Here is a 22,965-nt window from a genome sequence, read left to right on the forward strand (position 1 = left end):
GCTCCCAGGCCAATAACAGCAAATGACCCGAAGATTTGGGTCCCCTCCCATGTATCGCCGGTTGGGGGCCGGTTAACATCGTTTCTTCCATCATGGGAGGGAATAACATCAGACCGTTGGGTACTGTCAACCATAGCCCGTGGCTACTGTATAGAATTCAACAGTTCCCCAATGTACAGACCCCCACGGGGACGACGCATAACACCAGAACACCTTGCCATTCTTCTACAGGAAGTGGAACAGCTATTGGAAAAAGGAGCTATAGAGGTCGTGCCTCTATCTCAGGTAACGGAATGTATTTATTCAGTGTACTTCCTTGTACCCAAAAAGGACCTAACAATGCGCCCTGTATTAGATCTGCGCCCAGCGAACAAATTTGTGAAACCCCAAAAGTTTTGCATGGTAACCTTACAGGAAGTAATCCCCCTGCTATCACAAGGGATTACATGACAACACTGGACATGAAAGATGCATACTTTCATATTTTAATGTTGCCAGCGCACAGAAAATACCTCAGGTTCATGATAGAGAACAAACACTACCAGTTCAGAGTGCTACCCTTCGGGATAGCATCAGCACCAAGGGTATTCACGAAGGTACTGGCAGCGGCCCATCTGCGCAGGTTGTCCATCCCAGTATACCCTTACCTCGACGATTGGCTCATAACAGGGGATTCTTATGAAACATGCTTCTCCAATACAAAAGACTGTAGACATTTTGTTCCAACTGGGCTTCTCCATCAACGAGAAGAAGTGCAGCTTAGACCCCAGCCAGATCAAACAATTCCTAGGGGCTCTAATTCGAACAAAGGACGGCCTCGTCTTCCCCTCCCACGAGAGGGTCCAAAACATGCTGTTTCAGATCCCCCAATATGTGGCAGGTCGAGAGGTGACGGTACGCAAAGCAATGCGCTTGCTAGGAATGATGGCGTCATGTATTTATTTGGTACCTCATGCGCGCCTGCGCCCAATGCAAGAGTGGCTCAACAGCCAGTGGTGTCAGGCCAGCGGACAATGGGACGATCTAGTGGTGGTCTCGCAGGCCTTGGTTCTCTCGCTGCGGTGGTGGACAAAGGAAAACCTGCTACTAGGGAAACCTTTTGCCACACCCGCAGTAGAAGCCACTCTAACCACAGACGCATCCCTCACAGGATGGGGGGCTCACCTATCCCATCAGACCGCCCACGGAGTGTGGACTCCGAGCGTAGCATCCAAGCACATAAATCTACTTGAGTTACTGGCGGTGTTCAAGGCACTGAAAGCCTTCCAGGAACACCTACAAGGAAAGACGGTGATGGTCCTCACGGACAGCACCACAGCCATGTACTACCTCAACAAGCAAGGGGGGGGACCCACTCTCCAGGACTGTCCAAGCTGTCCCAGAACATGGGCTCTCAAACACAACCTGTTCCTACTGTCACATGTACCAGGGGAACTCAATCTGCTAGCAGACGAACTCAGCAGAGATTTCCCCCTGCCCGCAGAGTACGAATGGCGGTTACACGAAGACATTGTCTTCAACGTCTTCACACAGTGGGGTTTCCCAGAGATAGACCTGTTCGCAACTCTGGAGAACTCACAATGCCTAGATTACGCCTCCAGGTACCCTCGGAACCAGTCCAAGGGGAACAGTCTATCGATTCCATGGTCAGGGACATTTGTTTACGCTTTTCCCCCGACTCCCCTTCTCAACAAGATTGTGCACAAGATGCACCGGGAACAAGCCACCATGATACTAGTGGCCCCGGCAACCATGGTTCGCTCATCTGATGGAGATCTGTCTCCACCAGTGAAACTGCCATGCCAGTACAGCATGCTGTCACAGGACAAGGGCAGGACACTGCATCCATGCCCTCAAACCTTGAACTTAGCAGCCTGGCTCCTGAGGTCATAGAATTTGGACATTTACAACTTCCACAAAGGTGCATGGACATCCTCAGGGAAGCTAGAAAACCTAACACTCGTCACTGTTATTCTAGCAAAAGGAAGAGATTTGTCATCTGGTGTAGAGGAAGAAGCATCAACCCCCGTTGACTGCTCTCCCACACAAATTGTTCTGTACCTGACCCATTTGCTGGACTCAGGTCTAGTATCCAATTCTATTAAAGTCCACCTAACGGCACTTTCTGCATACACCACTTCCCAACTTAAAGTGTCATGGTGGAAAGTCCCAGTGATCAAGGCCTTCATGGATGGGGTAAAAAGGATACACCCTCCAATAGCAAACCCAGCTCCCGGCTGGGACCTAAATGTGGTACTCACCAGGCTCATGGGTTCACCCATGCACAAGGCAACTCTTAAAGGCCGCTTTTCTAATAGCTATCGCCTCCATTAGGAGAGTAAGTGAACTACAGACTTTCTGTTCTAGACCCCTTTGTAATGGTTCAGAGATAAGGTGGTTCTACGCACACACCCAAGGTTTGCACCGAAATTCATCTCGAAATTCCATGTCAACCAGTCAATAGAACTACCAACGTTCTTTCAAAATCCCTCAAATCTAGGAGAAAAGAGCCTGCATACACTTGATGTACGCAGAGCTGTCATGTTTTATATGGAAAGAACTAGACCACTGAGAAAGACTAATCAGTTCTTTGTCTCGGTGGTAGCAGGAAGAGAAGGAGATGCAGTATCAAAGTCCACTAATCTAGATGGATTGTTCAATGCATCACTCTGTTATACTCTTGCTAAGAGAGAACTACCCTTCAAGCCAAGAGCACACTCCTCGTGGCACTGGGGCATCCATAGCTTTCATTGCAAATGTTCCCCTTGAGTCCATCTGCAAAGCGGCAACCTGGAGTTCTGTACACACCTTCACAAAACATTACTGTCTAGATGCCCACTCTAGAGCTGATTCCTAGGTGGGACAAGCAGTATTAAGACACCTTTTCTCTACTGTTCCTTCTCACAATCCAACTCCGGGTACTGCTCGCTAGTCTATGCACAGCATGTGATTCTAAGCAGATTAACAAACATCAGAAGACAATGCATTACTTACAGTAAAAGCATTTCGGATGGTTGGATCTGCTTAGATTCACATGCGCCCACCCTTACTCCCCGCTCGGATGGAAGGAACATAGACATCCTTTTATATCTCTTTTCTGTACTCCCTCACGTCTAGAAGGCTCCCCAGGACAGAAAAAATACAAACAGAGGGACCTCGACGCGTGAGGGATTGTGGGTACACCGCACGTCACTATAGGGATAGTGTTACAGACACGCCTTGTCGACGTCCCCTTTTCGACTATGAAAAACAAAATGCAATACTCTGCAGTGACCACTGGATGTCGGACCTATGTACAGCATGTGAATCTAAGCAGATACAACCATCAGAAATGCTTTTACGGTAAGTAATGCATTGTCATAATTATTTATTTAAAACCACATCTAATAAAACACACAGGCACTAATATTAAGCAGTTCAAAAACATGGTCACTAAAAGATATACACTCCCTTAAAAGAATATTAGACAAGTCTTAAGTAAAGCCCCACTTATTTTCAGACAGCGGTGAGCACTTTTTAAAAAGGGAGAGAAAAGCAGAGTATAAATTGAAACAGATCCCAACACTTTCACAAGAACACAGCAAGAGCGGAAGGCACAGTCAAACCGTGAAGTTAGAGTTCAGAAGGCCGAATCCACTTTAAGAGGATCAGAACGAAATGTGTCCAAAGTCACACGGTTGAAAAGTGCACAAAAGTCTTGAAAAGGTTCAGAAAGAGTTGGACCAAAAGAAAGGGACCAGTTAGATGGTCAAGGCGGCCAGTCCAGAAGGTTAAGGGATTATTATTACCTTGTAGCAATCTTTAGAAAGAGAGGCCTGGCGGACACGGTACCTTAAAGTGGTGAGAATACTCCAGCGGGGGCAGTTGTTCCTGGCAGTGGATGCAAGTCGGTGCTTCCTCCGGGGGAAGAGAGGATCTTGTCGGGGAGGAAGACAGGAGTCCGTTGCACTGCCAGGGAAGAAACCAGCCACGGAGTTCTCAGTTAAAAGGAGCGGTCCTTTAGTTTGCGGTCCAGTGGTAAGTGGCTATCCGGTTGCCGGGGTGCTTGGCAAGGGCAATTCGACCACAAGACGTCCTGGGATGCGAGGAAAAGAAGGTAAACTGGCTGTGCCCACCAGTCAGGGGAAGAAGACTCTCCAGCAGGGAGATCTTCTGTCGTCAGGGAAGTGGTGAGTCTGTTCCGCAGGGCTCCACCGGTGGTGTCGTAGCAGGTCGGCTTAGCATCTCTCTCCTCGGATTCTCAGGTCCTGTGGCGCCTTCTGAAGTTCCAGTCCCCAAAGCCCTGCTTTTATGCAGCATACCCCCATTCACTCAGCCTAGCTGTCAATCAAACATGCTAAGTGGTGAGCCGGCCGGCTCACCACTTGGGCCAATCACACAAGCGTGCGACTTGAGTTACCAAGGTAACTCAGTCCAGGGTGCCTAAACCCCCTCCCACACCCCCTGTGGTACCCAGACAGAGTGGCACAACTTTTGGAGGCTTCTGTGGAGAAGCCCGCCAAAAGTGGAACAAAGGGCTCGACTTGGGTTGGAGTCACAGAAGAGAACACAAATGCCATTTTAGAATAGAGTCCTGGCAAAAAATACCAACCGGCGAATTAATATTAAATAAACCGGCGGTATGTTTGAGGCTATGAGAATTAAATAATTAAAGTTGGTAGCTTCGAACAATGGGAAAATCCCATAGGGATATATTCGCGGTCGAATATAAAAAGTAGTATCCACTGCCACCAGCCAAAACTTGATCAGGGGCGGACAGAGACGTTCCCCATCGACTAACAGACCCAGGGGCAATTGAATTGCCCCAACCAGTACGTCCACAATATGATAGTTTGTACTGGTTTCTGTTCATAATTTGGGACTAGTAAAGCCAATGGTGACTTTACATGCCCTGGGAGACAGTAGTCAGTCCCAGGGTATGGAGTCTATGGTGGGGTGTCACTATGACACCCCTGTGTCACTGCATGGAGGGTGATGTGTAACACACACATAGTGGAACACCATAAATCATGTCCAAGAGTGGGGAAAAAAGAGTCTCACTCTTGGCAGGAGAAAAAAAACACACTCCAGAAATCCAGCAAAGCTGCTCGGGGACTCACTAGGTTAGGAAATTCAGCCTAAACAGAGAATTCGCCCTAACACTCGTCTTGAAAAAATTATCAATTTTTGTGAACATCCCTCCCCGAAAAGATCTCAGAGAACCTAGTCTTAAATCTGCTTCATGTTTCCAAGAAGATCAGTCCTTGGTCCCTGTTCATCATGAAGACATCGTCCAGATGGACACTTATCAGGACATTTAGAGTGAAGAAGACCCTTCCTTCCTGCAGGACTACAATGAGGACCAGGCGGATGCCACAGACAATTGGGAAGAAACCCAGCAAGGGGAGGCGGACCCATGGACGCTCCCCCAACAAGATCAGGACGCTGATGTTCTGTGAATGGATTCTCCTCCGTCCACCCTGGCTCGCTAGGCCTTGCTTGTAGACGACCAAATGCCCTTCAATGCCATTTTAAGGAAGGCAGATCACTTTCAAATCACTACTCAAGAAGCAGTACCCAAACAGGACTTTGTGGAGGACATTCTCAAGGAGAAAACCCCTCCCTCCCCTCAGGCCAGGACATTCCCCTCCTTAATTCTGTCAAAAGACGATTGGCCCCCCTCCCTGGTGTCGCAAGCTCAGACCCGGGAAGTGAACCCAAGAGTGGAAAAGCTATTTCGGCCAGCTCCTTCGGACCCTCAATACATTAAAGGGCAGTGTTAGTAGGTAATGGAAATTAGCCATTTATGAGCATTCTCCCTGAGTCCCTCAGCAGCTTTCCTGGATTCCTAGGATTTATTGTTTTTCACCTGGTAAGAGTGTAAACCTTTTTCCCCACTCTTGCATGTGTTTTGTCATGTGTGTTTTTACCATTGTGTTTCTTGGGCTCTGGAGCCTCACCTACTCCATGAGCACCACTTTTCATGTGTTACACCGCACCTTCAATGCAGTAACACAGGGTTGTCTTTTAGACTTCCCACTGACTCCATTTTTCTGGGGCGGACTACTGTCCCCCAGAAACATGTAAAGGTTCCATTAACTTTATGTAGTCTCCTTCAAACCACAGACCCAGTACACCCCTTCTTACATGGAGTATTTGAAAGGGTTAACTCTTATCCCTTTTTGTCTGTGCCTCTTGGAGCCTTGTTTCACTCCCTTAACATTAAGACTTGGATGGTGGCAGTGGTAACTACCTTAACTTTTCTACTGTGATTATCTTATTTAAACGTGGTATTGTATTAGGCTATTATAGTAGCCTCGAACATAAACCCGCTTGACCAAATACATTTTATTTTGGCTCTGGATGGGTTTAGTCGCCATTTCTTTTTGTTAAAGGCTCTTGTGTTTTTCTCTGCATGCCAAACCGGGGATGATTCCTTTGTTGCACAGAAGCCCTCCTTAAGGCACCTGAAGGTCTAGGTAGGCTTGATCTGAGGGAGTGATCTTCGGACCCCTACCATGGGTTCCCTTGGTAACCCAAGTCGCACTGTTGTCCGATTGGCAAAGGGGACTGGCCTTGCCAGGCCAGCCATCCTGCTGTGTGATTGACAGCCAGGCTGTATGAATGGGGGGAAAACTGCATAAAAAGCAGTTCTCTGGGATTGGAAAGGCAGAGTCGCCACTGAAACGAAAGAAACAACGAGGAACTGGAAGAAGCGGACCCCTACAACGACTGAACCGCCCGGTGAAGCCCTGCTGCAAGTCCAAATATTCAGAATCTGAAGACAGAGCAGATCCACCAGGAAACTTCTTACCTTGAGCTGGTGGGACCAACCCGGACGCCCAAACTGCAAGCCCGGGCCACCTCCTCTGGTCTAATTCGCTGTACAGAGTTAGTGGGCAGGAAGGTCAGACCCTGCTTGGGTTTTAAGGAGCACACCTTTTATTCGTCGTTTGGCTCTGCTGCTGGCTTCTTCCCTGGGTGGCGGAGAACCCTCCAGTCTTCCTACTTTGTGTCAGTCCGGCAGTCGCTTCAGGAACCGTGAGCCTGCAGGGACCACCAGGAATGTCCGCCGCACAGCTCACTCTCAGTTTTAAGGTACTGTGCAAATCCGGTTGTCTGTTTCGTTGAAGCGCAGGGAAAGTGTTTGAAAACTTTTGCCAATCCGAGGGCTTGTCCTTCTCTTCGAACTAACTTATCTATCAACCAACCTCGTCCGTGGTAAAGTCTGTGGCACAGATTCCGAACTACCCTGAACTGTGTGATCTTGAGCAAAAGACTTTTGACCCATTGTCTTTGGCCCTAAGCCTTTTCTAGCTGATCTCCTCACTGTAGCTTCTCTGGTACAGTTGCCCTGAGTGCGTACCTGGTGGTTTGTCTAATTTCTAATAACTGTCTTTTCTTCCCTTTTAAATTGGTGGAGTGCCATTTTGCTCCCACTTCATTTTATGAGCTTAACTTGTGTGGAATTTAAGGGAAGTGGTGTATTTGTGATTTTTAACTTATTTAAAATAGTGAAATGTTATACAACTGAGTAAATATATATTCTTTTACTTAGAAACATTGAGTCAGTGTTTGCCTGAATCATAGTAATTGCTGTCCTTTGTGTAACTATTTGATACTGCTCACTTACTCTTGAGATAAGTCTGGCTGCTCTGCTACCACTTTAACTGTGTAGTACAGGCTTTGTACCAAAGGTGAACTTGTACCGTCACTCGTAGTCTTAATTGTGGGTGGTGTTCCCAAAGGGTACTGCATATAATTCTGCCTAACAGGCACGCCTGCCCTGACTCCTTGGTAGTGACTACCACCTGGAAATGGGCAAGAGTACCCCTTGCAAGGGGGGGGAAGCGCCTCCAGATAAAGAAATTGTATGCCTTAGGTAAGCGGGTTACCTCGGCTGCTGCATATACCACACGCATAGCGAATAACACTACGCTGCTGGCGAGTTATGCAGATGCTCCATGGAACCTAGTACAGGAAGGTCTCCAGGAAGTCCCAGAACCCGTCCGGTCCAGGCTTCTCACCATCGTGGCCGAAGGCAGGCAGGTAAGCAGAGTATAATAAGAACACACTGGACACTGCTGAGACAGCAGGCAGGTCTCTGGCCCAGGGCACTTTACTTAAGCGGCACGCTTGGCTTCGTAACTCAGTTTTCAAGCCCGAGACACAGGACGCTCATCAACAAACCCATTGAAGAAACTAACCTCTTCGGAAAGGCGGTCAATGAGGCCCTGAACAGATTACTCAAACTCCCCACCCCTGCCCAAAAGGGGAGGTCAATCCTTTCGAAGGCAGTCCTGTGCAAGTCAAAACTATAGCACTGGAAACGTTAATGCTGGACAGACATCAGGAAGCCCTGCATACTACCCACCAAGGAGTCGGCGACAAGGCAGAGGCCCCAATCCTCGAGGAGCCGCAGCCTCTGGTCATAAATGACCATCAGGTCCCCTCCCATGACCGCCCGGTCGGGTGGGCGCTTAACATCTTTCCTTACGACATGGGCGGGGACTGTCGCCCACGGGTACTGCGTCGAATTCCCCGACCTCGACAGTTCAGACCACCGCGCTCATGGCGCTTCTCACCGACCATCTGCAGATCCTGAATCAAGAGGTGGAAGCGCTGCTGGGAAAGGACGACATAGAAGCAGTCCTTATTCTTCAGGTAAACCAGGGTATTTATTCAGTGTACTTCCTTGTACCCCAAAAAGGACCTCACCATGCACCCTGCGAACAAGTTCATAAAACCTCAAGTTTTGCATGGTAACGCTACAGGAGGTGATCCCACTGTTGAAACGGGGACTACATGGCAACATTGGACATGAAAGATGCATACTTTCATATTTCAATGTTGCCAAAGCATAGGAAATATCTACGGTTCATGATAGAGGACCGGCATTACCAATTCAAAGTGCTCCCCTTCGGCATCTCCTCAGCGCCAAGGGTGTTTACAAAGGTCCTAGCGGCAGCACACCTGCGCAGACTGTCTGTCCCGGTTTACCCTTACCTCGACGACTGGCTCATAACAGGGGACTCTTGCGACACATGTTTTTTTTAACACAGAGAAGACCGTAGCCCTTCTGTTCAGTCTGGGATTCTCATCAACGAGAAAAAATCCAGTCTAGTCCCCAGTCAAATAAAAATATTTCTCGGAGCTCTAATCCGGACAAAAGACGGTTTCGTCTTCCCCTTCAACGAGGGGGTTCAGAAGATGCTTTTTCGGATCCCTCAATATGTAGCCAGTCGGGAGGTGACGGTGCGCAAAGTCATGCGTTTGCTAGGAATGATGGCTTCATGCATATACTTGGTTCCCCACGCGTGCCTGCGTCCCATGCAAGAGTGGCTCAACAGCCAGTGGTGTCAGGCCAGCGGACAATGGGAAGATCTGGTAGTTGTCTCGCCAGCCTTCGTTCTCTCTGCAGTGGTGGTGGTCAAGGGGAAAACCTCTTGAAGGGGAAAACCTTCACCACCCCTGCAGCGGAAACCACTCTCACGACAAACGCATCTCTCAGGGGGGGTGGGAGACAGGCAGGGCGGCTCACCTGCTTCAGCAGACAGTGCATGGAGTGTGGTCCCCACAAGTAGTGACCAACCATATACATTTACTGGAGCTATCAGCGGTGTTCAAGGCATTAAAAGCCTTTCAGATGCAGCTACAAGGTAAGACGGTGCAGATTCTAACAGACAGCACTACAGCCATGTATTACCTGAACAAACAGGCGTCACTCGCTCTCAGGGGTATCCAAGCTGTCCCAAAACATTTGGATGTGGGCTCTCAAACACAAGATGTTTCTGTTGTCCCAACATTTATAGGGGCACTCAATCTTCTGGTAGACATGCTCAGCAGAGATTTCCCTCTGCCCATAGAATATGAATGGTGTCTTCACAAAGACATCGTGTCCAACGTCTTCGCAGAATGGGGCTTCCCAGAGATCGACCTATTTGTGGCTCAGGAGAACGCCCAATTCCAAGACTACGCCTCCAGGTACTCCCAGAACTGCTCCAAGGGGAATGGTCTCTGGATAACATGGTCAGTGAAATGTGTTTGTTTATGCTTTCTCTCTCCCATTTCCCCCCCCCCCCCTCAACAAGATGCACCAGGAACCAGTTACCACGATACTGGTGGCCCCCATGTGGGCCCGCCAACCCTGGGTCGCTCATCTAATGGAAATGTCTCTCTCCACCAGTAAAACTACCCTGCCCGTTGTCTCAGGACGGGGGGGCGGGGGGAGAAAGACCCTACACCCATGCCCACAAACTTTGAACTTAGCAGCCTGGCTCCTGAGGTCATGGTGTTTGGACACCTACTGATCCCTCAGATGCATGGACATACTCAGGGAAGCTAGAAAACCTAACACCTGTTATTGCTATGCCAGCAAATGTAAACGTTTTGTCATCTGGTGTAATACCAAGGGCGTCAATCCCATCGATTGCTCCCCCACATACATTGTGCCGTACCTAATCCATTTGTTGGATACAGGGTTGGTTGTCAATTCCCTAAAGGTTGCTCTTTCAGCCTACATCACAACAAAAGGTGGTGTGGTGGAAGATGCCACTGATTAAGGCCTGGGAAGGGGTTTGGAGGATTTAGCCTCCCATTTCTCACCCGGCTCCTGGATGGATCTAAATGTGGTTTAGACCAGGCTCATAGGAGCTCCCTTTTAGCCAATGCATAAAGCAAGTCTAAAAGACCTTACTTATAAGACGGCCTTCCTAGTGGCGATCACTTCTATCAGAAGGGTTAGCGAACTACAGGCCCTTTCTGTTCTAGACCCCTCTTTTTACAGTCCACAGGGATAAGGTAGTTCTGCGCACTCCTCCCAGATTTGCGCCTAAATCCAACTGAAGTTCCATGTGAACCAATCGATTGAACTACCTACCTCTTTTCCAGAACCCCACTAGCATGGCCGAAAGAAGCCTACACACACTAGATGTGCGCAGGGCAGTCATGTTCTACCTGGAAAGAATGAAGCCACTGAGAAAAACAAACCAATTTTTTGTTTCAGTGGCAGCTGGTAGAGAAGGACCCTGTCTGTAAATCGGCTATCTCAAGGTGGATTGTCAAATGCATCACACTATGTTAAACTCTTGCTAAGAGAGAACTGCCCTTCGAGCCTAGCATTCTACTCGAGGCACTGGGGCTTCCATAGCATTCATTGCAAACGTTCCTCTACAGTCCATTTGCAAAGCGGCAACCTGGAGTTCTGTACACACCTTTACAAAACATTATTGCCTAGACAATAACTCTAGGTCTGATTCTCAGGTGGGACAAGCAATACTAAGACATCGTTTCTCTACTGTTCCTTCTCACAACCCATCTTCAACTCCGGGTACTGCTTGTTAGTCTATGCACAGCATGTGATTCTAAGCAGATTAACAAGTATCAGAAGACATGCATTACTTACCGTAATAGCATTTCTGATGATGGTATCTGCTTATATTCACATGCTCCCTACCACTGGATGTCGGACCATATGCACAGCATGTGAATCTAAGCAGATACAATCATCAGAAATGCTATTACGGTAAGTAATACATGTCATACTTTTTATATCTTGCAAGCAGTCCAGGTTAGATCTTTCCCAGCTAACAGGATAACCGAAGTATGATTTATCAGGGACAGTTAGAATCGCAGACTCTAGGTTAGGTAGCACAGGGAAAGTAATACCCAATGTTACACTTGACTGAATGACTCAGTTATTCTAAATAGGCAACAACCTAATAGACTTATTCTGAATAGGCTAACAGCAAGTCAGGGGAAGCAAGACCCAATTGAGGGACACTCATACAATTACCCTGCAGGAATAATCTGGTGAAACCAACACTTTACTTTTGGGAAGAGGCACAACCTAATCACAGGAGAGTAAAATACCTTCACATCTACTTTCCTTTGGATGGCAAAACAGTTTCTAAGGAAGAAAAGATGTTAACCATACTTTTAAGAATAGTGCATCACGCATCCAAGGTGTGTAATAACTTTGTAACTGTTCACTCTTAAAGTTACCAACCAACTCTTTACACGTAAGTAACTTTTAAACACTTACTTTCTTTTCTAGGCAAAAGGCTCAATCCCTTCAAAGTCTTTGCCTTTTTCTTGGAGCATGAGTGTTCTTGGTGGCAGAAAGAAGTGGGGGTGCGGGGGGAGGGGGGGCCACTAGGACTAGTGACCAACAGGCAGTGTCAGAATAGGTTCTTTAGCAGCAAAAGTCAGAGTTCCTTAGGAGAACTGGGCAAACAGGTGAGTACTTTACTTCTAGAGTTAGAAGAGGGTCCAGGGGCTTCACTGGCAGGATGATTCTAGCAGTGGGACTGGGTGTACTGGATGAGAGTCCGCCCCATCACAGAAAACGACCCACAGCTACACAGAAATCCTAACTGGCTTAAGGGAAGTAAATACCCAAGCCAACACAGTACCTCAGAATTGAAGATTTTGCAGCAGGAGGACTTCAGGGTCTGCAGCCAGTCAGTAGATTCATGATTGTGGTGACTGAAAACAAGACCTCAGAAGCCACTTTGCCGCAGGGATCGATGAAGTCTCTAGGCAAGTTTTTCCTCGCGGATTTGGTTCCTTTTCAAGGAGCACAGAAGAAGACTGAATATCGTGGTTGATTTCTCTCAGTACAAAGGTCCTGCACTATGTTAGGACATTTCAGACTGGTTTGGTGTCTCTGGTGATCCCCCAGGATGCCCACGAAGTTTCAGCCAGATTTGAAATTTGGAAAACTGTGCACCGCACAGTGGCTCGAGGTCCCAGGGTAATGGGGTATTGCAGCAACGCAAGGTCGCAGCAACGCATGGGATGGCTCAAAATGCAGGTATTCTTGAGTCTAGTGGGTCTCACCAGGCTCTGGGTCAGGGTGCTGTTTTTGGAGTCCCCAGGTTGATTGGAAGGAAGGGCTACAGCAGACTCTGGTTACACAGCAGGCTCTATAGTCGCTGAAAATGTGTCCAATGCTTTTCCTTTGTCATCCGCTTCAGTTTTCGGTTCCAGTGGTAGACTTCTCTTAGACAACCTCTGCTTTCTCTCACTGCGTTTTACAAGAAGGGGTGGGCTGGTTGTCCATCAGGACAGCCAGCCTCCCACTGGGATTTGTCCCCATTCAAGCAAGGTGTAAGATAAAGGGCTGCAGAGTTTTGGACTCCTCCCTTGCTTCCTGCCCTCAGACTAGAGCCTGGGCGGGGAGTCCATGGGACTCCTGCCGAAGATAAAAATCACACACAGGAATCTCCCACCCTGGATGTCGGGCGGGGGGGGGGGGGGTGAGACAAGAGACACCAAAATGTCAAAAAAGAATGCGAGTGTGGAAAAGTTTCCACTCTGAGGTATTAAGGAAGAATATCTCACTAGTAATGCAAAAAGTTCTGGGGTTGACCCAGGTCAGGAAGATTTACCAGTTCTGTGAAAATCCTACCCAACAGTGTCATCACCTCTGCCAGGAGGGTAGGTGAGATCAGGCCTTTTCCTGCAAACAGCCTTGTCTGACTTCACGATATGAGGGTGGTGCTGTGGACGCACCCCTCCTTCATGCCAAAGGTTCTGTCTGAATTCCACCTCAACAATACTTTGGTGTTTCCCTGTTACAAAACCTTTGTAGCCGGCTGAAAGGACTTTGCACTCGCTGGATGTGGCTTGTGCGCTGCAATTCTATGTGGCATGCACGAAGAGTTTCCAGAAGACATCTCAACAATTTGTGAACCATGGGAAGGCCTTGTCCGAGGCTTCTCTCTTGAGGTGGCTCCCCTGCTGCATCACTCTACTGGTTGGCTAACTGACCGTTGCCTGTCCGAGAGCCCGGTCCACCAGAGTGATAGCTGCGATGATGGCATTCCTGTCTGGTGTACCCCTGTTGGACTGCTACGTGGAGGGCCACGCACACCATCACAAGATTCTACTGCATCGACTGGGATTCATGAGAGGAGTCTTGGAAGACAGCTTTCCTCGTGGCCATCACCTCTGCAAGAAGAGTAGGTGAGATGCAGGCCCTGTCCTGCAAGCGGCCTTACTTGACTTTCCAAGAGACAAGGGTGGTGCTACGGATGCAACCCTCCGTCATGCCCAAGGTTCTGTGGAATATAATCTCAACTAACCCTTAGTGTTACCTGTATTATTTCCAGCGCCTACGTCGCTGGCTGAAAGGACTTTGCACTCGCTAGATGTGGCTTGTGCGCTGAAGTTATGTGGCCTGCAGTGTTTCTTTAAAACTTTTCAGCTTTTTGTGAACTTTGGTCCTGTGAACCATAGAAAGGCCCTGTGCAAGGCTTCCATCTCCAGGTGTCTCCCCGGCTGCATCACTCATTGTCACCGGTTGGCAAACTGACCGCTGCCTGGCCGCCCGAGAGCCCATTCTGCCAGAGTGATCGCTGCGACAAGTGTTCCTGTCTGGTGATTCCCCTGCTGGACATCTGCAGGGCTGCTACGTGGAAGTTGACACACACCTTCACGAAATTCTACTGCGTCGACCGGGATTCCAGGGAGGAGACCAGAGTCGGCCAAGCAGTGCTGCGCAACCTGTTAGCCTGAAGGTGAGCCTGGTGGCGAAGTAAGATTAATTACTTCTGTAGAACAATAGTTACAGGTAAGCAACTTGTTCTTTCTCCAGCATGGGGTCTGCCATGGATTCACATGCTCATGAATATTCCCCGTTGTCGGGCTGGGAATCCTTGGTAAAGACAAATCAGTTTCACTTCTGAACTATCTTACTCCTAACAACCAATCACTGGTCTCTGGGTCATACTGTCCCCAGCCAGTGACTTCCCCTCTGCCCCTCCTCTGGCAGCCGTCTTCAGATTTGTACTGCTTGTTCATGTGGTGGGAGTCCTCGTTCTTAGCGCTCTGGCTTTTTGCTGCATTTTTGCGCTCTTTCTAAGAGTTTACTCTATTTATTTTGGTCAATTGAGCCTCAAGCTCCCTTTTTTTTTTTTTTTTTTTTCTTCTGAATTGCGGGGACTCATTTTTGCTTTCCTCGGCGCCCCTCAAGGTGTTTTTTTGGTTGAGTTCAACCTTTTTGGAGGTTTCTAGAAGCTCGAGGCCTATGCCACGTGGACATGGCGGAGGGGGGGTAAAAGGACCTGGCACCTCTTGTTCAAGATTTGTCCAGGTTGAGGCCTGCGGAACATCTTTTCGGACAATGGGCACGCCCTGTGCCTCTACTGCCTACACTCGGACCCAACAGACGTGGAGGAAGACATTGCGTTTTGTCAGGACATAGAACCCTGCACTCTGAGCGACCGACGCAGACATCTCGGCGATTGGCTGCAGGCCAAGGCCCCTGCTCTGGGTGAGTCCCGGCAGCATGCCTCTGCTGTGCAGAGGCAGAAAGTTGAGCAGTCTTCGAAGACCTTTGAGGGCGCCCCTCCTGCTGGGGCCCAACCTAAGACTAAGCACCGTGAGGCCACTGCCACCGCGAGCACTGTTGTGACAGGCTCCGTGGTGGCCAGGGGGAGTGCAAAGTCTCCAGCGCCTTTGATGACGTTTCAACGCTCAGGATCTTCAAAGAGGAAGTCAGACCACCTGGGCAAGCTCTTGGAGAAGGCCCATACAGGTCCTACAGAGGAGGCCAGGGGGGGGGGGGAAGAAGCATGGGCAGACCCTCTCCCCCAAAGGTGAAGACTGCGGGCTTGACCAAGCGCAGGTGCATACCCAACCTTCCATCGAAGGGGTGGTGGCGGTGTCCCTTGCGAAGTCCGCCGTGGCAGAACGCCAGGGCGCAGCCTGGAAGGTGAGTGTCCCTGCCTGCCAGGAGGGAGGCCTCTTTTCAGCCCATTGAGAAGACGCCGGAGAAAGTGATGCCTTCATATCCCCGAAACTGTTCCCTTGATCGCAGAGGGGGTGGGGGCGGTAGCGCTTCAGGGTACAGACTCTCCTGGGAGGAGGAGCTTACCAACCTTCTGTTCCAGGGGGAACGATGCATCGTTCCCCCCTGGAACAGATGCGGCAGATCCAGGACTACACTGTATTCAAACGTGCTGTAAAAAGCCACTTCTTCAATAACTCTTTGACCCTTCTTTTTTCTTTGCCATGTGTTTGTTTTTTTCAGTTTTATGTGCGCCCTAAGGCCTACGGGCATGTTGGCGCATTACAAGAATTAAAATAAATAAATCGAGAGCATGCCCTACGGGAAGGACCCCAGCGACAAAGGAGACAGAGGAGCAGCAGGGAGGTGAGTGCTCAGAGAACCCTTCCTCGGCCCCTGCAACAGAGGATAGTTGCGAGACGAAATACAGGGTGCTGGACTCTGTGCCCAGATGTTTGCAGTCTCAACCGCCACCAGACTCTGTAGTTTCAGCGGCAGCAAAGTAGTCTTTGGGTTTTTCCGTGTCGGCAGCCCCCTCCCCGCTGGACAGTGAGGGGGTGGCGGGAGTTGTTTGCCATGGGGTGAAGAGTGATCTCGGCGGCGACAACCATAAAGGCCGCCAACGCCCTCGCCATAGTGGGGTGTTACGACTGGGAGCTCTTGTTTAAAATCGCTCCCCTCCTGGACGTCCTTCCAGACGACAGAGGGCGGAAGCCTTGGATATCTTACAGGAAGGCGAAGTGGCTTCGGACCATGCCATTACTTTAGTGACGGACATCGTCAACACGGGGTTCCGCCAAATCATTTGCCTTCAGTGGGGTTGACTGCGGGCCACTAATTTTTTGCCAGGATGTTCAATCGAGAGTATCGGCCCATTCGACTATTTGTTCGGCAAGACTGTGGATGAGGCGTTGCAAGCCATCAAGGCAGACACCGAGACGGCTCGTGCCTTGGGCACGCTTCACCAGTGATGGTGGTCCTTTTGGACTTCTGGCAGAAAATTCCAAGGTTCTTCCAAAGGACTCAGTGGAGGTACTTTGTCCTACTGGCAAGCCTCCCATTTGTCGACCCAGGAGACCTACAGAGGCTGTGCAAAGTCTGGAGGAGGACATCTTTGTCACCAAGGCCCCCAAGGTGGCGCTTGAACCTGCTGTGGTGTCCTTGGTGGGAGGCCGGCTGGTGAACTGCGCTTAGTCAGCATGTGGAAGACCATCTCCAGACCTTTGAGTGCTGGATGCTCTTGCCCACGGACATTCTAAGAAAAGGTGTGATAGAGCGCGTCCCAAAGAGGCTCTGGGGTTTACTCTTGCTACTTCCTCGTCAAGCAGACTGGCGGATGGAGGCCCATCCTGGACCTGTCGGCTGAACAAGTACATCAGGTCCCAAAAGATGGTGACTGTTCAGTACGTTCTAGGACAGCTAGAAGGGGACTGCCTGGCATCGCTGGACCTGGAGGATGCCTACTTTCACATCCCCATCCACAAGGGGCACTTCATGTTTCTTCGCTTCATGGTTCAACTGCAACATTACCAGTTCAAGGCCCTTCCCTTCTGATTGAAGTTGGCGCCAAGGGTTTTCACCAAGTGCCTGGCCCCGGTGGTGGCACGTCTGTGTCTATGAGGGATCCACGTGTACCCTTATCTGGACGGCTGGCTCATCCGGGCCAGCTCTAAGGAAATTGCAGTCGACCGGACCGTCCGGCTCCTCACAGATCTGGTGTTCTCAATAAACTATGTAAGGCCTGCTTGACTCCATCACAGGACATGCTGTTTCTGGGAGCCTGACTCAACGCTGTTGTGCCTGGCGTCTCCGTCGGAGGAGAGGATAGTGACCATCTTGGGCAAGGTACAACGGCTGTTGGGCCTGGAGGTCACAAGGGTGAGGTCCATCAACTCCCTGCTCTGCATGATGTCATGATAGTGCGGTCTCCCGATGCGTCCACTGCAGGAGTTCCTCGACGCCCGTTGGATAAAAGTGTCGGAAAGGTTTGAGGACAAGATCACACTCGACAAGTTTCTGTCGAGTGATAGGGAGTTCACGCGCATCTAGCTGGAGGTGTGGATTTCCAGACCCCTCCATGCAAGAGGCCTGTGGCTACTGGAGGAGAAGATGTTGCACATTATGTTGGAGCTGCGGGCAGTGTTTTGGGACCTCAAGTCCGTCCTTCCGTCCCCCAAGGACAAGGTGGCAGAGGTTTTCACGGACAACACCACCTAATGATCTACATCAGGAAGCCGGGGTGGGGGGGGGGGGGGGGTGGGCACCAGGTCCCCGGGGATCTCCATAGGAGCTGTGGCACTGGGCCGTCGCCCAGGGGATCGTTGTCCTCCCATTTCCTCTGGCAGGAGTGAATAACAGTCGACTCTCTCAGGAGGGAGCTATGAGCTTGCCACGAGTGGGAACTTCGGCAGGACCAAGTGAATCACCTGTTCTGAACACCAAGTGCCGGAGGTTCGCCAGCAGGTTTCCCCTGGCTGTGGAGCATGGGGGGGGGTGCATTCCTATTGCCCTGGGACTGCATGTTTCTATATGCGTTTCCCCCGTTGCTTCTTCGACTAGTCCATCAACTCAGATGGCCCCGGTGCAGGATGATCCTCATTGCACTGGTGTGGCTGAAACAGGTATGGTACCCGGACCTGTTAGGGAGCGTTCTCAAAAAAAATGTGCTAATTCCCTCTACCCTTAGACTTCCCGGCAACTTTGCTGGATTTTGAGGACTTGATTTTTTTTTAACCTGGAGAGAGACCCTTTTTCCAACTCATGTATTTTATGTGATGTTATACACTGTCGTTCTTTTTGGTTATCGAGGCTAACCAGCTCCATATGCATCTTTTACAATTGTGTCACAAAGCACCTTCAGTGCAGTGCCACAGGGAAGTCTTTCAGATTTCCCATGGTTTAAATACCTTCTCTGGGATCAACTACTCTTTCCCAGAACAGTGAAATTGACATCTCTTAATCCTGTACATTTCTAGACCAGCACACCATATCTTACAATAGAGTGAGTGCTGGAGGGGTTACTTTGCATCCCTTATGTCTAGTTACTCATGTAACAGTCAAATGTTACCCTTTCCTCTCAGAATGGCTGGTGGCAGTGATTTTTACAACAAACTACCATGATTTACCCCGACACAAACTGTTTGCAGCTCCTGTAATGTTACATTGTGGGAGCCATTTTTTTCAAGATGGCTCCTGAGGCTCCATTGTTAAAACGGATCCCAGTTTATTTTTCTTTGCAATTTCTTTGTGGAAAGGTCCTTCTTGGATTTTTCACTGCGTGCCAAACCAGGTTTGGGCTCTTTGTTTATTCGCCTTTGGTGGGTTTCAGGAGTGAATCCCACCTCTGGCTGCAGAGTAGTGGGTAGGCAGGAAGTGAGGGAGATGCCCGAAACTCTGTGCTTAGCCTCCTAGTGGACCCAAATGCACTGATTGGCTGGCTGACTGTCTGGCAAGGACAGCCGCCACCCTGCTGGGTGAGTGACAACTAGACTAGACTGAATGGGAGAGAACTGAATAAAAGGCGAGTCTTTGTTTGGTAGGCGGTCAACCACTGGATGAAGGAAGCGTAGAAGAGCTTGATGAGGACGGCTGCTGCAACGCCTGGACTGTTGGTTTGCCTGGTGACGCCCTGCTGTAGGTCTGAATCGCCTAGGTCGCATTCACAGAAGCCGCCCCCACCCACCCAAAAATGACTTCTTCCTTTGAGTTGGTAGGACCAATCAACTCCCAAGTAAGCCACCTGGACACCCATCGAGAGAGAGAGAGAGAGAGACCCCTTCTTGACATGTCAGCACCCCCTCTAGTCAAGCTTTCGGTGGTCGCAAATCTTCTCGCCAGGGAAGGAGGTGCAATCCTGCTCCACAACCCGGGATCACTGAACCTGCAGACCTGGCTTCTGCAGCGTTACAATTCAGTGGCTACGATCTCCCAGCGGACTGCAAGGAAGTGCTTGCCAAGGCCAGAGTATAGTCTACTCTTAAATGCTATGGACATAAATGGAAGAGGTTCGCTGTTTGGTGCTGTGCACTGAAGATGGATCCTCTGAGTCAGTGTTGCAGGTACTGCCGTATTTGCTGTCGCTGGACTGGCCCATTCCTCCTTCAACGTTCATCTGGCGGCCATCTCCTGCTACACCAGATCTCAGGGACGGTCATTGTTATGGTCACACCGCCTGGTTAAGGAGTATATTAAAGGACTGTTCTATTTGTTCCTGCCGGTGAAGGCCCCTGCCCTGGCGTGGGAACTCAATGTGGTGCTCACTGGGCTCTATTTGAGCCTATGCATTTGACGCTGCTGCTGCTGTTTTTGTCATGGAAAACCGCTTTTCTTGTGGCCATAACCTCTGTACGATGATTGGGAGAGATCCAGGCCCTCATGTAAACCACCTTACATGACATTCCTCGAGACGAGGGTAGTGCTACACATGCAACCCTGCTGCAGAACAGTTGCAGGCATGTAACTTGTTCGTTATCCTACACTCTTGTGTAACATTTTTTATGTTAATCTCCCTACTTTAAATGGTTGGTGGCAGTGGTTACAATTTTACTACCATTGTGCTTTTCAACTGCAGGCTGAACCTTCAGCTTTAGTACAGCACCGATGGGTGACCGTTTTGTCTAAATGGTCCCAACGTCTTTTTCTCAGTTTTCTGTTTGAGGTCTTTCTTGGGTTTTACTCTGTGCATCAATGCAGACTTGAGCCCTTTGTTCGTTTTTGCCTTTGGCATGCTTAAATAGTTACACTCAAAGTTTCTGTTATAAGTGTTAATTGTATTTGCGAATTTCATTGGTACAGCTCTACAGATCACATTGAGATAGGCCTGGCTGCTCAGTCACACTACCAACAAAAGGTGGGTTACCTAATACCAAGTAGATAAGTGTTGTGTACTCTCACACAGTGTGACTGCACTATTTCTTACCAAACAGTCCAGTCAGGACGATTGGTGGAACAACCAATGCATACCATTCAGACACATAGAAATCTGTTGTGGATTGGGACCAGACAGTCCCAACCCACTTCCTGGCACAAAACACACACCCCTTCAAAAAGACTGCTTTCCCAGGCACTGGCGTTGATATAAGGATTTTCCTGTCCTCACAGCCAGGAAGAAGGGTCGGTGACAAGATAGCCAAGGGACAAATATAAAACAATGTGGCACAGCCATGTTTGTATAGTCGCCACAGTTGGTAGCCAAATGTGGTAAATTTGCAAAGGCTAAAGTAAAATACACCAGAAAATGGCAAAAAGTAAATGCTGCCACAAGCTTGTCCCTACCCCCCACCACCTACTTACCTTTTTGCCATCTGTGCATGTTCTTACCCTGCAGCGTTGGATCTGTCGGTCCCCCCCCCTCCCCCCCCCCCGACCCCCACCCCCCTCCCTACATGGGTTGGGTCAGATGCCTCATGGTCTGCTTTTCTTTTTGGTGTTTGAGCTTTTATTTTTTTGGTTCCCCTGTCTCATGACCCCCAGAAGCGGGGGACACCCCTGCTACCTCCAAAGGCAATCACTACCAAACATGGGGAGCAGGGGAGTCCCTCTGCTCCCCATGTTTGGTAGTGATTACCCAAATTGGTAGTTTCAAAATGATCAAAGGGTACTGGCCAAATTCGCCCAACTGTACCATACGGTCAATTAGAAACGACCAATTTGGAGAATACCACTTCAATTGCTAGCAGACTGGTGTTGATGTATCACTTTTGGCACAATACTGAGTTTGTGAAAAAGGTTAGGAAACAATGGTTTGCAAGTTCTCTGAACAGGTTACAATCCCCTCAAGGAATTAAAGGATAACTTTTGCCCAGCAATACAAATAACATATTTACCACCTATGAGGGACAGTTAAACGAAAAGTCAATGGGTAAGAAGAGTCTGCAGGGAGCAAGGGCAGTCAATGACAAAAGAACAAAGTCTACTGGAGCTGAGGCACTTTTGTAGATGGCACAAAAGTCATACACAATGATATATAGACAGTTTGTAGAAAAGAATCACTGTTTGGGCACAAGCTGTAAGACCTGTGAAGGCAAAGCTGCAAGAAACTCTGCAGAAAAAGCAGCTACTGTAAGTCTCCAGTGAGAACAAATAGGCTACAAACCAAAAAGATAAGTACCCCTTTAGTTAACACAGTACCCTAGAAGAAGATATTTCAGTTTGCGTCTGTTCCTTTTGCAGTCCTGCAGATCTGGTGGTCCTGGGCCTCAGTCGTGGGTGCAAGAGGGAGGACGTCTGGTGACTCCTGCACTGTGGTTTGAAGATCAGCGGCAGCAAAGGGCTCTTTTCAAATCAGCGGCACTTCGTGGTTTCAGCTACCGGTCTATGGCACCACTGCGGACCTAGGATACTTGATGGGCTCCCCTCGCTTCTGGAGTGCAGCACTCTAGTGAGGTGCCTCAGTCTAGGGTAGTCCTGCTTCGAGAGGGTCCTTTGGATCTTCTTGGAGCTCTGGTCTGCTTCGATGCACTCGATGCTGTTGTTTCCGACCCCTGGCGCTTGTTTCCTGCAGCAGCAAGGAAGTACAGCCAGGAGGGAGAGGAGTTCCAGGCAACTTTGTCTTGGGGTGGATTGGTGCTACCACCAACCCAAGGGGAGAAGTCGTCCTTTCTGGGCTTCTCTAGTCGATGTGAAAACTGGAGCTCCAGCACTGCAGCAGGGCTTCACCGGGCAAACCAACGGACCAGGAGGGTGCAGCAAGCTTCCCTTCCAGTTTCTTCCTCAGATTCTTTGTCCAGTGGTTGACTCTGCCTTCTGTCCAAAAAACCTTGCCTTTTATGCAGGTTTCTCCCAATCATTTGCTGCCCATCTGTCACTTGCACAGCAGGGTGGCTGTACTCCAAGGACAGACAGCCAGCCAACAAATCACCTTTGTGTGCATTCCTGTAACCAAGTAGACTAAGCACTGGGAGCTTTGGGAATCTCCCTCGCTTCCTGCCCTGCCAGACACACTGGAGACAGAGGCGGGTTTTAGCACTGGAGACTGGCAAAGGCGAAGTGATCAAACCTGGTTCGGCACGCCGTGTAAAACCTAGTAAAGATCTTGCAGGCAAGAATTGGCGGCACAAGTAGACGGGTCATTTTGATAATGGTAGGAACTTTAAAACCACTGCCACCAGACATTAATTGTAGTGAGGGTAACATAAAAAAGTTGCGGAAGTAGACAAAGTATATTCGACCCCCTCCCAATTTCACTTTACTAC

The 22,965-nt window shown here is 49.4% G+C and overlaps 1 protein-coding gene across 1 annotated transcript in view; it reads left to right on the forward strand.

Moving 5' to 3' along the window:
• Positions 1-22,965, forward strand: part of RAD23A (RAD23 homolog A, nucleotide excision repair protein) — a 245,568-nt gene that overhangs the window by 220,318 nt on the left and 2,285 nt on the right. The gene's annotated exons all lie outside the window — the stretch shown is intronic.

Source organism: Ambystoma mexicanum, chromosome 3q, assembly GCF_040938575.1.
Source record: "Ambystoma mexicanum isolate Mex_15411 chromosome 3q, UKY_AmexF1_1, whole genome shotgun sequence".
Classification (NCBI taxonomy): Eukaryota; Metazoa; Chordata; class Amphibia; order Caudata; family Ambystomatidae; genus Ambystoma; species Ambystoma mexicanum.